This window comes from Bufo gargarizans, chromosome 5, assembly GCF_014858855.1.
Source record: "Bufo gargarizans isolate SCDJY-AF-19 chromosome 5, ASM1485885v1, whole genome shotgun sequence".
NCBI classification, from domain to species: Eukaryota; Metazoa; Chordata; class Amphibia; order Anura; family Bufonidae; genus Bufo; species Bufo gargarizans.
The window spans coordinates 185,792,311-185,805,290 of NC_058084.1; the positions used below are offsets into that span (position 1 = coordinate 185,792,311).

At 46.5% G+C, this 12,980-nt stretch overlaps 1 protein-coding gene across 5 annotated transcripts in view; it reads left to right on the forward strand.

Annotated features, from left to right (window-relative positions):
• CUL1 (cullin 1) overlaps positions 1 to 12,980 on the forward strand; it is a 70,411-nt gene that overhangs the window by 6,834 nt on the left and 50,597 nt on the right. Inside the window, exon 1 of one of the 5 annotated variants that reach the window (XM_044293291.1) lies at positions 5,560 to 5,646. The exons of 2 other annotated variants lie outside the window; for them this stretch is intronic. The gene's annotated coding sequence lies outside the window, so the exon portion shown is untranslated. Of the gene's footprint in view, positions 1 to 5,559; positions 5,647 to 5,739; positions 5,877 to 12,714; positions 12,763 to 12,980 lie in introns of those variants that run through there. 2 more of the 5 variants (XM_044293292.1, XM_044293293.1) reach the window with 2 other exon arrangements.

The window sequence follows — 12,980 nt, forward strand, 5'->3', positions numbered from 1 at the left end:
TCTTGTGACGCTCCAAAAACACTTTATTTGATATCCAATGATAAAAACATCCAGGTACAGGTTACATCAGTCTACGCGTTTCGGGCTGAGAACAATTACTTGTTCTGATGTAACCTGTACCTGGATGTTTTTATCATTGGATATCAAATAAAGTGTTTTTGGAGCTTCACAAGAAAAGGCTGGACAATCTCTCTTTACTTGTCAATATAATATCTTCTATGCGGTGAATGCCGTAACAGGAAAAAAAAAAAACTGTGCGATTCGCCAGTTATTTTTTTTGTCATCTTGTCCCCCCCAAAAAATAGGATAGGACTGTTCGATTATCGGCCGGACCTGCCATAAAATGCGGAATGCACACGGCTTTTTTTTTTTTCTGTGGTATCGAATATCGCAATATATTTTTATTATATCGAAATCGAATCAAAATTTTGGTATCGTGACAGCCCTAAAGCCTCTTGCACACGACCGTATGGCTGTTTCAGTATTTTGCGGTCCGCAAAAAATACGGATGACTTCCGTGTGCATTTGATTTTTTTTTTTGCGGAAAGGAACAGCTGGCCCCTGATAGAAGAGTACTATCTTTGTCCGTTATGCGGACAATAATAGGACATGTTTGATCTTTGAATGGAAATATGGAGTACCTTCCGTTTTTGTTTTTTTTTTGGCGGATCCATTGAAATGAATGGTTCCATATACAGTCTGTATACGGAATGCAAAAAATCGAACGGAAACTGAAAAAAAAGAAGTTTGTCTGCAAGAGGCTTAAGTGTGATAATGACATGGCGGTATTATAGTGCCGGCTTGTCCCACTATATTACACTGTAAAACATGAAAGTATCACTGTGTAATGGGAAATGTGCTTGACAGAATTATAATAATGTTAAGAACGTAATGCAAGTTCAGCTGTGAGTCTTGACCAGTGGACTTCCCCCACCTTATCTCTGCTGATTGGCAACTCTCTGCCTATGCAAAGTATAGGAGGAAAGCTGTCCGTGCTCTACGGGGAGGCTGCCGACCATGAAGATCTGGTCTCGGCTATGAATATGTGCTGCCACTGATAGAGTGTGACTTGATAAAAACTGCTGAACAAAAATAAAAGTATTCCCCCAGTGCTGTAATCAGGATTTCAGATAGGGCAATGTAAACTTGGGGGCAGATTCCCTTTCCAGCACTGCGTGATCATACTGGAGGTTCTCCACCTCTATTTATCTGCAATGCATTCGGAAAGTCTTCAGAACTCTTAACTTTTTCTGCACTTAACACCCCATTAAAAAATAAAATAAAATTTTGCCTGGACATAAGTATTCAGAACCTTTGCTATGACACTTCAAATTTAGCTCTTGAGGCCTCCCATTTCTCTGGATCATCTTTGAGATGTTTCTACACCTTGATTAGAGTCCACCTATGGTAAATTCAGTTGATTGGACGTGATTTGGAAAGACATAACCCTGTCTATAGTAGGTCTCAGAGCATATCAGAGGAAAACCCAAGCCGTAATGAGAAACTAACTGCCTGTAGAGATCAGAGACAGGACTGGGTGGAGACACAGATCTGGAGAAGGGTACAAAAAAAAATAAAAAATTCTGCACTGAAAGTTCCCAAGAGCACAGTGGCCTCCATAATTCTTAAAGAGGACCTGACCTGCTCCTGCTAGATTGCGCTGATCAGCACTGGGATTAAAGCGATCCCTGACTGTTTATATATGTGCTATCTGCACGGGGTATGTGCAGATAGGATGTATATATCCAGTGGGCAGTCTGGAAGGGGTTAAAGAAAACGTTTCCAAGGTCAGCTGCATTCTGGAACATTTATCCCATCAAAAACTGCACTGTATGAACCCGGCCAAAAATATATATTTAGGACTACCTAAGGCAGCAGTAGTGACGGGTATATTGATATTCTGCAGACACCGTGCCACTTTGCGGCTGATTAATTCAGGCAATCACAGTGGTTTACATAAGCCTGTGCATCTGTTACATACGTCACCCAGTTGTGTCTGATTGTCGTGGGTTCTGATGGGAACTATATTTGGCTTTTATGAGGGGACCTTGTTTCCCTTATACAAAGTGGATTCTTTGACAATTTTCTTTTTATTGAAAATCACAGCAAAAATGCATACCACAACGGTTTACAATGGTGCAGATAGTGGAATACAGCAAATACAGTACAAAAAGTATATCACAGTAATCCAACCGCTTGGAGACATACATCACACAAAGTGGATTCTGTCCATTGAATATTAGACATACATTATGTCATGTGACAATATAAAAGGAACAGTAGAAATCTAGTCCCTTTAAATGCCTGTCATTTGTCACTTTTCAGAGTTTATCAGCAGTTCCCCGTATGACTGTGGTAGCGGTATCCTGGTTGGATGCTATAACTGTCACTCAAAGCAGAGGGGAGGGCTGTGAAGCAGCTCAATGAATAGAGCACTTACCAGTGAAACCTCATCCCCAGAATAAACCTTCATATTCACACTACTCCTGAATGAAAAAGCTTCACAAAAAGTATGTTTATAATGCTTTCCCTGGCGCCTTACCTAGTGCTGTCAGCAGTTTAGCAAGTCAAAACTGCTGACAGACTCCCTTTAGAAAGGTATATTCTATTGTAAAGGTAACCTAATCTGACATGTATTCTGATTACTGTGGAGCAGTGTGTGCATGTAAGATTACTTTATGGTACTTACTAAAATAGCCTTTTGTTCAAAATCTGGGCCATTTGCTATATTTGTCCCCTTGTTGGGCCAATCTTCTGTGCTGTCCACACAGAGGTCCTGTCCATAAGATGGCCGCTGATGGAGCGTCATGTGACCAGGCACATCAGTCTCCTCCATTCACACTGCACCTACACTAAACTCCAGGTAGCAGGTGCAGTGAATTTGAATGGAGGAGGCCGAGTGATTTGCCTGGTCACATGACCCTGCTTCAGCAGCCATTTTATGGACAGAACCTCTGTGTGGACAGCACAAAAGACTTAGCAAACATGGGGGGGGGGGGGGAATACCTTATTGAATATAGAAAATAGTGCAGAATATCAACAAAGGTTATATTATTAAATGTCATATAGTCATCCTATGTATACACTGGTCAATAGTACCACAAAGTGGACAACCCCTTTAAGGCCTCTTTCACACGAGTGATACAGATTGCGTCAGGATTTGCTCAGGGAAAAATTATGGTTTTGCAAGTTCAATCATTTTTTCTGCGTTTGCATTTAGTGTGTGACACCCCCCCCCCCCCCCCCCCCCACCCTCCTCTTGCAGATCGCCTGCTTTTTTCACACTCATTAAAGGGAACCTGTCACCTCCAACAAACATCCCAAGCCGGCAGCAGTACCTGAGAGTAGCCAGCAGCATGTTTGTAACGATCATTTTCTTCCTGAAGGCAGATGAAGCAAAAGCTGTAAAAACGTTCTTTTAGCCGCTGCCGGCGCGCTTCTCTAGTCAGGCTGGAAGTCACAGAGGCAGCGGCCTCCTTGCTTCAAGTCACGGTAACCACGCCCCCTTCCCTGTGACTGACAGCAGGCAGTTCGGCAAAGGCAGCTGAACTGTGGGCATAAGTGCTGTCAGTCACAGGGAAGGGGGCGTGGTTACCGTGACTTGAAGCAAAGAGGCCGCTGCCTCCGTGACTTCCAGCCTGACTAGAGAAGCGCGCCGGCAGCGGCTAAAAGAACGTTTTTACAGCTTTTGCTTCATCTGCCTTCAGGAAGAAAATGATCGTTACAAACACTGCTGCTGGCTACTCTCAGGTACTGCTGCCGATGTTTGTTGGAGGTGACAGGTTCCCTTTAAGAAAAACTGAATAACAACAAGCTACATCTCTTGGCAACTATCGGCAAAAAACACATTGCATCTGGGTGCCTTCCGTTTTCATGCAAGCCCTATTCACTTCTATAGAGTCAGAGCTGCATGAAAAACACTCAGTACAGAAGATGCTGCAATTTTTCCTAAATGCAAACATTATGCGTGAACAAACGACACTCATGTACACCGGCCCATTGAAATGAATGGGTCAGGATTCAGTCCAGATGCTAGGTGTTCTCTACACGCATCACATCGGAAAAAAAAGAAAAATAAGCTTTCGGTATTGCCGAAATGTCAATAGGGATGTTGAAGTCACCCATGATGATAGTGGGGATGTCGGGCAGCACGGTAGCGCTGTGGTCCTAGGTTCGAATCTGACCAAGGGCAACATTTGCATGGAGTTTGTATGTTTCCCCCCCTTGTTTGTGTGGGTTTCCTCTCAAGACATACTGCTAGGGATGCCATACCTGACTGCCTTACGTGACCACTGAAGCCGATGCGTGGTGACCTCATCACTGTAGCGTAGAAAACAAATATTGCTGGGACCACTAGAGGGGTGATCAGGTGGGTAAAGCTTAGGGCTCATTCACACAAAAATGTGAAGCCCGTGCTGTGGACTGCAAAATAGCGGTCCGCAATGCACAGGCACCGTCTGTGAGGCAGCCGCATGGGGATCGTGGAGGCATGGAACCCCAAGTAGCACTCCGTAGTGTTCTGTTCCACGTGTCCAGATTTGCGGACCAATTGAAGTGAATGGGTCTGCATCTGTGCCCGTGTATTGCGGATCCACAAATGCGGTCCGTAATACGGCAACGGGCAGCACATGTTCGTGTGAACAAACCCTTAGTTGTTATTTTAAATCATTGTTCCGTTTAAAGGGAACCTGTCACCATGAAAATGTAGTGCCTGGTCTAGGGCAGAGGGACTAATGTAATCTCTGCTCATTCTGGGTGGTGGTATCAATGATTGATAGCTACAGGGAAGGCTGTCACTGATAGGACCGCCCACATGACTCCTAAATCCAGAATGAGCAGAGATTTCCCATAAAACTAAAGATCAGTTTGCTCCGCTCCTCCTGCTCTATATTTCTACAGATTGCTGGGTTCCCTTTCAATGGACCTGATGGGTCCAAGTTCTGAATGCAGAGAACCTAGAGAAACGTAATAGAAAGTACGGCTCTCTCTTTTTGGCTCCGTTCCTGTAAATGGTTTATAACGGCTCACATCCCGTCTAATCAGTGAGAAGTCTGTCCCATAGGTTCTAGGACTGGGATTCTGCAGCAATGTGGTGCTCGTCTGCGCAGACACCCAGGTTTCATCTTCAGCCCTGCATTGTGTGGCGCATGGTTGTGAATGCGCGTGCAGCCTCATTCTAGCCCTCCCTGCTTTTACAGAGTGGCATGCCCCAGCAGTGGTTGGTCCGAGTGGGTGACGGCTGGGAGTTGTCGCAAAAGCACGCAGTTGGGCACACCGGAATTGCCTCACGCATTGTTCTGGGCGGCAGCTAGTCGCGCATGCTCCGTACACAACAACTGCGTGCTGTTTCCATGGTGTCTAGTTGTCTGGCGCGTCTGATTGGCTTTCGTGTGACTGTTCAGCCACGCCCATGAGCGAACGCAGGCGCCTGCTTTACATAGCCCCACCCCCTGTATTCCGGGTCGTTTACGTCACGGCTCGTCTCTGTTCTCATTGGTTTGCAGCAGAGGAAAGGCGGGCGGTTAGAGCGGAAGTGTAGGATTCTGTCTTGTGGTTCGCGATTGGCTGCTTGTAGAATAGGGAGGGACTTCCGGCTGACAGTCCGGGCTCTCCCCGGGGTTTTCTGCGCCTGCCGCCTGGAGACAGGTGAGGGATGTGGGAACATGGCGACGTCCGGGGGTGAAGGGTCGGGGGCGGGATTTGGTGTCTTGGTGACGGATGTGTGGGGAGGTGGCGGGTGCCGGATTCCTGTTACTGGCCCTGCTGCGCGGTCTGACCGGTGTGTCGCTGTATTGGTAGGACGGTGATGTCACCGGACCATTCATTATAAGGGCTGCTCGTACCGTTCTCCTGATGCCTGCCAGCACTACGTATACGTACGTACATTCCTGACTGTCACTGTGTGCCTGCTGTGCCCATCAGCACTTGTGTGGTGTTCACACAGGGCATGTGCTGACCTCATAGTCACCGGCCACTTATCCACTGAACAGCCCCCCGAAATCCCATTTTGGGGCCTTTGGTCGTGCCTCTCTTAGGTCCCTTGTGTAATCTCAGCAGGCGGTTATTCAGCGGGTCCAGCAGCACCCATCTAATATTGTCTTTAGGGCATCTATTCGATTTTCTTGGTCCGACTGTTTTTACAATTCTCATGAGAGGAGACAGTCTTGTGACAGGTAGAAACAACCCTTGGCTCGTCCTCTAATGCTCCGGCGCCCTGGGTCGGATCCACAGCAGACCAGAAGTGATGACATCAGGTCCATCCTTCACGTGAGTGCTCAACCAGTCACTGGACTGCTGAGCGGTCATGGGAACAATGGACCTGATGTCACTTCTGGTCCGGCGGGTATCAGACCGTCTGCACTGGGGTGGAGGCACCTTTTAGAAGTTGTTAAAAAGAGTTTACAGGGACTTCAATACTGATGACCTGTCCTCAGGATAGAGCATCAGTATCTGGTGGGGGGTCCAACTCCAGGGACCCCTGCCTGATCAGCTGTGGGAAGGCAGCTTTTCCCTAGGCCAGTGATGATGCGTTCATCGGTCTTGTGGCCTAGGAGCAGCTCAGCCCCACTGTAGTGAACGGGTCTGCGCGCGATATCCTGCAATGTACAACGCTGTGCTTGGTGAGCAGTCACAGGAGCACCGCTGCTGATCGACGGGGGTCCTAGGTGTCGGACCCCCACCGATCAGATACTGATCACCTATCCAGAGCATAGGTCATCAGCTAAAAATCTTGGAAAACCCTTTTAAAGAGTATCTAAACTTTTTTTAATTTTAGATGTGTCATAGGGACATAGCAAAAGTGTTGATCGATGGGGGTCCCAGCGCTGAGACCCCTGCCGAGACTCAGAAGTGCTCAGTCCAGCGCTGCTTCACCTTGATGCTGACTGCAAGCCTGTAGACTGTTTCTATAGATAGTCTATAGGCTCCCGCTCAGCTGTGAGGAGAAGCAGCGCTTGGCTGAGTGCTTCTGGGTCTTCGTTCTAGCGCTTGGATTCCCTCCGATCAACACTTTTGCTATGTCCCTATGACACATCTAACATTTCTGTCTACGCCCCTGAGAATTTTACATTCTGTTGGGAAACCCCTAGAAAAAAAAAAGTGTAACTGTAATGTACATGGGAATAAGGGGGTATTGAGACCTTTTCCTTCAATATTTGTGCCACAATGCCCTGCTGTAGGCTGATACCTCAATGCTGTTCGGGCATGCTGGGAGTTGTAGTTTTGCAACAGCTGGAGGGCTGCAATTTGAGGATGCCTGCCCTAAGGCATGATGGGACAACAGTCACATGACAAGTCAGGAAGTATGATTCCAATATGGGGGATAAAGGAAAACTGTAAATTTGGGAGGGGGGAATCAAACAGCAATAGGCGCTAGAGTAGTTGAACAAAATATACTTTTGAGAGAGAAGTAGTTTATGGCACAACCGCTTTATTGAATCTGACACCAGACAGTAAGCGGCTGTACTAGAACACTAGTTGTATGCCCATTTATCGGATCTGACACCAGACAGTAAGCGGCTGTACTAGAACACTAGTTGTATGCCCATTTATCGGATCTGACACCAGACGGTAAGCAGCTATACTGGAGCACTAGTTGACACCAGACAGTAAGCGGCTATACTGGAGCACTAGTTGACACCAGACGGTAAGCAGCTATACTGGAGCACTAGTTGACACCAGACAGTAAGCGGCTGTACTGGAGCACTAGTTGACACCAGACAGTAAGCGGCTGTACTAGAACGCTAGTTGACACCAGACAGTAAGCAGCTGTACTAGAACGCTAGTTGACACCAGACAGTAAGCAGCTGTACTAGAACGCTAGTTGACACCAGACAGTAAGCGGCTGTGGTAGAGCACTAGTTGACACCAGACAGTAAGCGGCTGTGGTAGAGCACTAGTTGACACCAGACAGTAAGCGGCTGTACTAGAGCACTAGTTGACACCAGACAGTAAGCGGCTGTACTGGAGCACTAGTTGACACCAGACAGTAAGCGGCTGTACTGGAGCACTAGTTGACACCAGACAGTAAGCGGCTGTACTGGAGCACTAGTTGACACCAGACAGTAAGCGGCTGTACTGGAGCACTAGTTGACACCAGACAGTAAGCGGCTGTACTGGAGCACTAGTTGACACCAGACAGTAAGCGGCTGTACTGGAGCACTAGTTGACACCAGACAGTAAGCGGCTGTACTGGAGCACTAGTTGACACCAGACAGTAAGCGGCTGTACTGGAGCACTAGTTGACACCAGACAGTAAGCGGCTGTACTGGAGCACTAGTTGACACCAGACAGTAAGCGGCTGTACTGGAGCACTAGTTGACACCAGACAGTAAGCGGCTGTACTGGAGCACTAGTTGACACCAGACAGTAAGCGGCTGTACTGGAGCACTAGTTGACACCAGACAGTAAGCGGCTGTACTGGAGCACTAGTTGACACCAGACAGTAAGCGGCTGTACTGGAGCACTAGTTGACACCAGACAGTAAGCGGCTGTACTGGAGCACTAGTTGACACCAGACAGTAAGCGGCTGTACTGGAGCACTAGTTGACACCAGACAGTAAGCGGCTGTACTGGAGCACTAGTTGACACCAGACAGTAAGCGGCTGTACTGGAGCACTAGTTGACACCAGACAGTAAGCGGCTGTACTGGAGCACTAGTTGACACCAGACAGTAAGCGGCTGTACTGGAGCACTAGTTGACACCAGACAGTAAGCGGCTGTACTGGAGCACTAGTTGACACCAGACAGTAAGCGGCTGTACTGGAGCACTAGTTGACACCAGACAGTAAGCGGCTGTACTGGAGCACTAGTTGACACCAGACAGTAAGCGGCTGTACTGGAGCACTAGTTGACACCAGACAGTAAGCGGCTGTACTGGAGCACTAGTTGACACCAGACAGTAAGCGGCTGTACTGGAGCACTAGTTGACACCAGACAGTAAGCGGCTGTACTGGAGCACTAGTTGACACCAGACAGTAAGCGGCTGTACTGGAGCACTAGTTGACACCAGACAGTAAGCGGCTGTACTGGAGCACTAGTTGACACCAGACAGTAAGCGGCTGTACTGGAGCACTAGTTGACACCAGACAGTAAGCGGCTGTACTGGAGCACTAGTTGACACCAGACAGTAAGCGGCTGTACTGGAGCACTAGTTGACACCAGACAGTAAGCGGCTGTACTGGAGCACTAGTTGACACCAGACAGTAAGCGGCTGTACTGGAGCACTAGTTGACACCAGACAGTAAGCGGCTGTACTGGAGCACTAGTTGACACCAGACAGTAAGCGGCTGTACTGGAGCACTAGTTGACACCAGACAGTAAGCGGCTGTACTGGAGCACTAGTTGACACCAGACAGTAAGCGGCTGTACTGGAGCACTAGTTGACACCAGACAGTAAGCGGCTGTACTGGAGCACTAGTTGACACCAGACAGTAAGCGGCTGTACTAGAGAAGTAGTTGACACCAGACAGTAAGCGGCTGTACTAGAACGCTAGTTGTGGGCCTGTTTATTGGATCTTGGTCTGATGGGTGGCAGAATGACTCAGGTTTGTTCTGGTTTCTACAGACACAGCTTATTAATAGTTTAAGAAAGCTTCATGTAATTTCCAAACGTGATTTGTTTGTCACTTTCTCACAGTAGACAAGATCTTGAATTCATTGAATGCTACTGTGTATGGAGGATGAGATTCTGACCTGGTTGTGTGATGAGACGGTGACATCATCAGAACATACAATATACAGGGTGAGCCAAAAACAGGCCTTGGTTTCCAGCAAATATAGAACAGGAAATATACACATTCTAACATTTCATGTGGTCTCTGCTGGAGATATATATATATATATTAGGGATCGACCGATTATCGGATTTACCGATATTATCGGCCGATATTCAGGATTTTGAACGTTATCGGTATCGGCATTTATTTTGCCGATATTCCGATAACGTCCTGGGAACACAGATCGCGCTGCTGACAGCGCTCTCCGTGTTCCCTCAGCAGCAGCACAGGGAAGAAGGAGCAGTGTCTCCTCCCCCTGGGGACAGGGGACAAGAGGAGGGGAGGAGCTATGGCCATTGCGCCACCAATGAAGCTTAATCTCACATTAATTCATATACAGGAGGCGGGAGCTACAGAATCACATAGCCGGCTCCCGGCCTCTGAGCTGTAGCTGCGATCTGCGGTAGTTAACTCCTCAGGTGCCGCGGATCGCAGCTACAGCTCATAGAGGTCGGGAGCCGGCTATGTGATCCTGCAGCCAGCTCCCGCCTCCTGTATATGAATAAATGTGGGATTAAGCTTCATTGGTGGCGCAGTGCACCCCCCCAAGCCCCCCAGTATCAGACATTGGTGGCGCAGTGCGCCCCCCCCTCCCCCCCCCCAATATTAGGCATTGGTGGCGCAGTGCGCCCCCCCTCCCCCCCAGTATTAAGCAGTGGTGCGCCCCCCCCCCCCCCCCCCCCTCCTACCCCAGTCGCAGTGCGCCCCCCACAGGATTCCCTCTCCCCTGCTCCTCCGATCGGAGCCCCAGCAGTGTAATGCTGGGGCTCCGATCGGTTACCATGGCAGCCAGGACGCTATTGAAGCCCTGGCTGTCATGGTAAGCTCCATGCTGCTGTGTGCACAAAGCACACAGCAGCAGGGACAGTGTGAGCTCCTATTCACCCTGATAGATCTCTATCAGGGTGAATAGGACAAGGGTTCTAGTCCCTAAGGGGGCTAAAAGTTAGTTTAAAAAAAAAAAAAGTAATAAAAATAAAAACACCAAAATATTAAATATAAATGAAAAAGAAAGATTTACAAAAAATAAAAATACCCATTAACAATAAACATTAATTTTCAGCAGATTTGTGGGAATTTTTTATTTTTTTTTTCAAAAATGAAAATTCCCAGAATATCGGTATAAATTATCGGCTATCGGCCTGAATGTTCACAAATTATCGGTATCGGCCCTAAAAAATCAATATCGGTCGATCCCTAATATATATATATATATATATATATATATATATATATATATATATATATATATATATATATATATATATATATATATCTCTCTCTATCACAAACCTTTGACTTTATAACTACACAATATAGAGCAGTACAAAGACACTTCAGTGACATCATACCAGAACCACAGCCTTACACCGCTGAGGAATATATATTCTGTTGTGACATCATCACAACAGAACACAGTATGAATAAAACCATATTATATAAAAAAAAACTAACACATGTAAAATGTCATAAATAATTTATATTTAATAAAGCTAAAATAGAATGGTGTAGCCTTTCAGCCCTGTATCATGGCATTAGTCACTGGCAGAGCTGATTTGGGTCTAAGACCCAGTAGCAGTCAGCCCCCCCCGCGAATCTGATATTCATAACCTGTCCTCAGGATAGGTGATGAATATAAAAAAGTAGACAACCCCTTTAAGTTGGATCTACACTGCCTAAGTTGTGCACCCCTGGCCTAAGGCCTCTTTCACATGACCGTATGGCTTTTTCACGGATCCGTTGTTCTGTTTTTTGTTTCCGTTTTTCCTTATGGCATATACAATATACACTAATTTCATAGAAAAAAAATTGGGCTGGGCATAACCTTTTCAATGGATTGTTCTGCAAAAACGGAACGGATACAGAAGACATGTGGAGTACATTCCGTTTGTGTTCTTCTTCTTTTTTTTTTTTTTTTTTTGCGGACCCATTGACTTGAATGGAGCCATGGAACGTGATTTGCGGGCAATAATAGGACATGTTCTATCTTTCAACGGAAATACAGAAACGGAATGCATAAGGAGTACATTCCATTATTTATATATTTTTTTTTTATTTTTTTTCTCAGAACCATTGAAATGAATGGTTCCGTATATATAGAAAACACAAAAAACGGCCCGCAAACGAAAGAAAAAAAAAGTGAAAGAGGCCTAATTGTCGGGCAGATTATCGGGAATGAATGTTCGTATGAAGTCTTGTTCCCCATAATCTAAGCGTGTGAAGGTGGAGAAGATCACCCCATGAACAAACAAAACACCTGTTCATTGGGTGAACCAGTCTTTCATGCGGACAGCTCAGTCATGGTGTCTGGCAGCAGATCCTACTGTACGATCTGCTGCCCAGGAACCATGAATCTGTATGAGGAAGAGCGGTAGCACTCGTCCCCATACAGTGGAGGTGATTACTTTCCTCCACAGACGAGCAGACCGTTACCAGGAGGGCATGCTTCCTTCCCGACAGTCGCCTACTCCATCATGCATTGGATTTTCTGACCGGATTTCGGACAGCAGAGACAACATAATCCAGTGTTTACAAGAGTAATAGGCAAACTTATAAAAGAAACTGAAGCAAAAATAATTTCCAGAGGGGGTGATAAGCCATGATGCATGAGAGATAAGCATCTGTTGCAACATCTATCATCTGACTGGAGACTGACACTTGTGGGCACTGTACGGTACTGAGACGTCTACGTTGTTCTCCTCATCTCACTTCTCATGGAACATCTACAACTGTTCATTTTTACGTTTTGTGGTGATTTCCTTCTATTTTAATATCCAAAACTGCGAAGTAATATAGCTGATTTATTACATTGTACGGAGAGGTTTACTATATCTTTCACATTGGTCCTTGTCCCACTGGAGCTCACAATCTAGTTTCCTTTACACCCAGAAACTTGGACTAACATTAAGCAGCATGGTGACCGGACGGTAGCTGGGTCTACTGGTGAAGATCAAGCTGTAGTAAATCGGGGACAGATGAAAAGTCTGTGAGTGTAATTTTATTGATCTATCTCCCACAACATACACTGCCCAAAAGAATTAAGGGAACCCATAAAGGGGTACTCGGGGCAACAACTAGACAGCCTCCAAAAAGGGACTGTTTTTTGCAGGTGGTGACCACAGAGAGTTACTTTCTCCATATCCTTCCTGACTGATTCTTCTGTAGTTTCACTTTTGGTTGAAGGCAGTACCAGCAGCCAATCGG